The sequence below is a fragment of the Onychomys torridus genome, chromosome 12, assembly GCF_903995425.1.
Source record: "Onychomys torridus chromosome 12, mOncTor1.1, whole genome shotgun sequence".
Lineage (NCBI taxonomy): Eukaryota > Metazoa > Chordata > Mammalia > Rodentia > Cricetidae > Onychomys > Onychomys torridus.
The window spans coordinates 11,871,628-11,875,786 of NC_050454.1; positions in this window are offsets into that span (position 1 = coordinate 11,871,628).

The window sequence follows — 4,159 nt, forward strand, 5'->3', positions numbered from 1 at the left end:
TAGAGAGGGGCGGGGCGAGGACAAAGCCAGCCCTCCGGCCCCGCCCCTTCTCGCCCCGCCCCGCCCCACCCCGCCGCTCTGCTGTGCTCTCCCGGCTCAGTCGCTGGCCCGCTGCAGAGTGTGTAAATCTTCAGCAAAGCGTCTGACTGGCTGCTGCGCAGATTTGCAGGGCGCTCAGGCAGTCTCTCCCATCGCCATATGAGGCCTTGTTGCTATTTCTGTTTTATGCCAGAAAACTGAGGCTCAACGGTGACTCACTCCCCAAAGATAAGAGTCGTTTAGCTGATTGTGAATGATGTAGCTCCCATTTATGTTTAGCCTTTGTAATACTTTCTTTTCTATTTATTTACTTATTTATTTATTCATTCATTCATTCATTCTTTATTTATTTATTTATTTATTTTTTATTTATTATGAGACAGGGTCTTTCTATGTAGACCAGGCAGATCTCGAACCTATAGAGATCCACCTGCCTCTGTCTCTGTCTCCTGAGTGCTAAAGACCTGTGCCACCACACCCAGTCCTTCATAATAATTCAACTCCCTGTTACAAAATCATGGAATATCAGTATTGGAATGGTCCTCAGAGACCTATTATGAAGCCACAGAATAGTCACTTTTAAGACATCATAGAAAGCCTACATTGGATTGACCTGACCTCTCCCTACCGTTGGAGGAGTTGGACAGAGAGAAGAACTGCCACTTCCACACGGCCTGTCTGTAGGACATGAAGAACACAAGAAGGGGAATGGAGGTCTGGAGTGGTGCCTCTACCAGACAAGGAGCAACAGGGTGCCTGAAGTCAGAGGAGCCATTTGCCCCGATTCAAACTCTCAGTGCCCTCAGAGGGACCCCAGTCTCTTGCACTTAATTTGGGAATTCAGGCCCCCAGCACAGTCTGTTACTAAAAGCTGCTCAGGTGTGACACATTGTCCCACCTCCTCCTCCGCTCTCTATCACTATCCAGCTGTTTTTCACTACTCTCTGCTGATCAGACCTTGACCTGTGACAGGCCAGAGCAGACCCAGGCACATGGAAGCGTCACCTCATCAGGTCCACCCCACCCGATGGGACCTTAAGAGACTAGGAGGTGTCTTGTAGGGACTCTGTCACGGGGATGCCCGCACGGTGACATGGTTATCCAGCCACTGGAGAAGCCCGAACTCCCTCCCTGCCCCCAACTCTGACTCAGGAAGCCTAGACAGAGGAGATCTTAAAACTTCTGTCTGCTGGGGAGGGAGAGGCAGGGTTCTACTTTAAGTAATAATGTCAGAATGAGACCAGCGTTGCCGTCTGGAGACAATACTCAGCTCGCTGTCTCTCGGACTCTGTTCCTGACAACAGCGTCAGGTTTCCTGAACCGGTTCAGATTTTCCAGGCTGGCCCCAGCTGAGTTCCTGCCAGAGGATGGCCTCAGTAAGGGAAGGGATGCAGATGGGAGATAATGGAAGGGAAGTGTGCAGGAAGGTCAGGAGGGAAGTGGCTTTGCTGGTCGCAGAGCTGAGTGTGTCCTGGGGTTTCTGAGGCAAAGCTATGGCAGCAGTCCTTGGCTTGGGGCCCACCTCTGTTCCCAGTCCGGTGTTTCCTGCTTCCCTCCTCCCTCCCAGACTGGGATCGTCCATCCAGTAGATCTTGTGTGAGAGCCTGTCAACCGGGTCTAAACCAGAAGCAAGAGTGTTTCCAGCCTGGGAGGCAGCATACTGTGTCTTCCCTTCCAGCACTTGGGTGGACCCTCCTGTCCTGTCAGAGCCTAGCTCAGCACTGATGATCTTGTCTTCAAGAGAAGACACAAAACTTTTCTTCATGTTCATAATTATTGAATCATTCGCTTTGTTCCTGCTTGACCAAACTGAACTGACTGGGCTCATAATTGAGCATTGCCTGGCTTGGAGAAAGGAAGCCCTTTAATGAACCGGGCTACCACAGCTAGACATTATGCGTTTTATTACAGTAAGCTAAGTGCCACTGGACTGGAAGGCGAGTCCTCTGAGGAGTCTTGGAAAATCCTCCCCTCATCCAAAGTTAGACTTTTGCTTTATTCTGTTCTATGCTTCATTCCTCCCAAAGTGAATACAGATGAAAATTCCTTGACCGGAAAACAGCATGGAAGCTTGGCTTCAAGATGATGATCACCCATGCATATTTTCTTCGTATTTTAGAATGGTTGATGTTGTGCCCTGGGCACAAGACCCCCCCCAAAAGAGACCACCAAAGACACGAACTCACCGAAATGCAAAAGCAAGGTTTATTTCAGTTTAAGCCTCGGGGCAGGGACCTCAGTCGAGCACCCCGACACAGTGGAGGCTGGAGGAGGTGCCCGCCCCTCTGCAAGCTCAGTTTTTAAAGGCAAAAACCACAAGGTTATGTTATGTAGGGGTGCTAGTATAGGTACAATTCTGATTGGCTCAGGTTTTAGGGGCTTTTCAGAATTTCTGTGTTATCTTACTTTGTAGTTTTTTGTTTTGTTTGTTTTGTTTTGTTTTTTTCTTTTGGTTTTTCGAGACAGGGTTTCTCTGTGTAGCTTTGCACCTTTCCTGGAACTCACTTTGTAGACCAGGCTGGCCTCGAATTCACAGAGATCCACCTGCCTCTGCCTCCCAAGTGCTGGGATTACAGGCATGTGCCACAACCACCTGGCTTACTTTGTAGTTTTAACCAGTTGTTTGTCAAACTTTATAGACTACCTCCGGCATTGGGTAGTTCTGTGGTTAATCAATTGTTATCAGACAGTCCTTCAAACATCCTGACTTTGTACTTTGCCCATCTCTGGCATTGGGGCATTCTATGGTTAGTCAGTTGCTACCAGACGGCTCTTTAAACATCCTGACTTTGTCCTGAGATGTATGTCAGCAGCTCTGAGAATTTTGAAACTCAGGCCTGTTTCAAGCTGGGATGAGGGGCTTGCTTGAAATGGGGGTGCTTTGGTTCTTCAGTTGACTCAGTTTATTCCTCAGTGTAGCCAAAAGATCTCCCTCCCCATCCCTCCGGTGAAGGTGGCTCCTCCAGGAGCCACATTTGATAGTATCTGGGCTACATTTCCTGCCCGATGGCCATGAGATGGAATCTCCCAGTTTGGATTCTGTTTCTGTTTTAAGCTCAAGGCAAATCACAAACACCATTTTAGAAAAAATTAGGACCAGTTCAGCCCTAAGGAGCCTGCTGCCAAACCTGACCTGAGCTTGATCCCCAAGGACCTACATGGTAAGGAGAGAGCCAGCTCCTACAAGTTGTCCTCTGACACACACACACACACACACACACACACACACACACACACACCACACACCACACACACTAAATGAAATGTAACTTAAAAAATAAACATTGGACAAGATTGTCTGCCTGCCATTTTTGCTCTTGTTTGAAGATTTTATGGTGGTTGCTTGACCCGAGGCAGTTCATGGGAGGGGAAGAGCTCTAACTTTAATACCTCCCCTTAACATGTGGCCGAGTCAGTCAGCTTTCTGTCTTGGAATGGACTGCTAAGGAGTTCCCACTGAGAGCAGAATCCTAAATTCCAAAGCTGGAAATGACTCCATTGGCTGCTGGTTCCATCCTGACTACCTCAGGTGGACAAGAGTGCCCCACCCCAACCTCTGGCTCTTTGCCAGGAATAGCATAGTGTCCTTTCTCTCTTCAGGTAATTCCTCCCTGGGCAGGAAGATCACAGATTTTGCAGGGGCAACATTATCTGATCAAAATACAAAAAGTGTTAGAAAGGGAGACAGAGTCCCGAAGGATGCCAGGAACAAAGATTAATTACTCTCTGCTCGAAAAATAGCTTTGATGTGCTTCTGTGAGACCCTGCTTTCTGCCCTTCAAAGACAGAACGCCGCAGAAGCTTGGGAGTGGCCAGGACACAGCTCATGCCCTTTTCAGGGCACAGCTTTCAGGAATCTCGAGGTGCTTCCTGACCCTTCAAAAAGGAGCCAAGTCCACAGAATCTGGACAAGCAGTCTTTTTCAAGGCTCGTGAGAGCAAAACCAGAAAGAGGAAGAATAAGCCACGGCATTTGGGGCGTGGTTAGCAAGAGATGGGAATCTGGGTTTTGGCAACACTGAATTTATCTTGTGCTGGCTGGAAATTACTCCGGTCTGGTTTTTTGTTTTTTGTTTTTTTTTTTTTTTCTTCTGTAATTGAAAATTTTCCATACTTGTTCA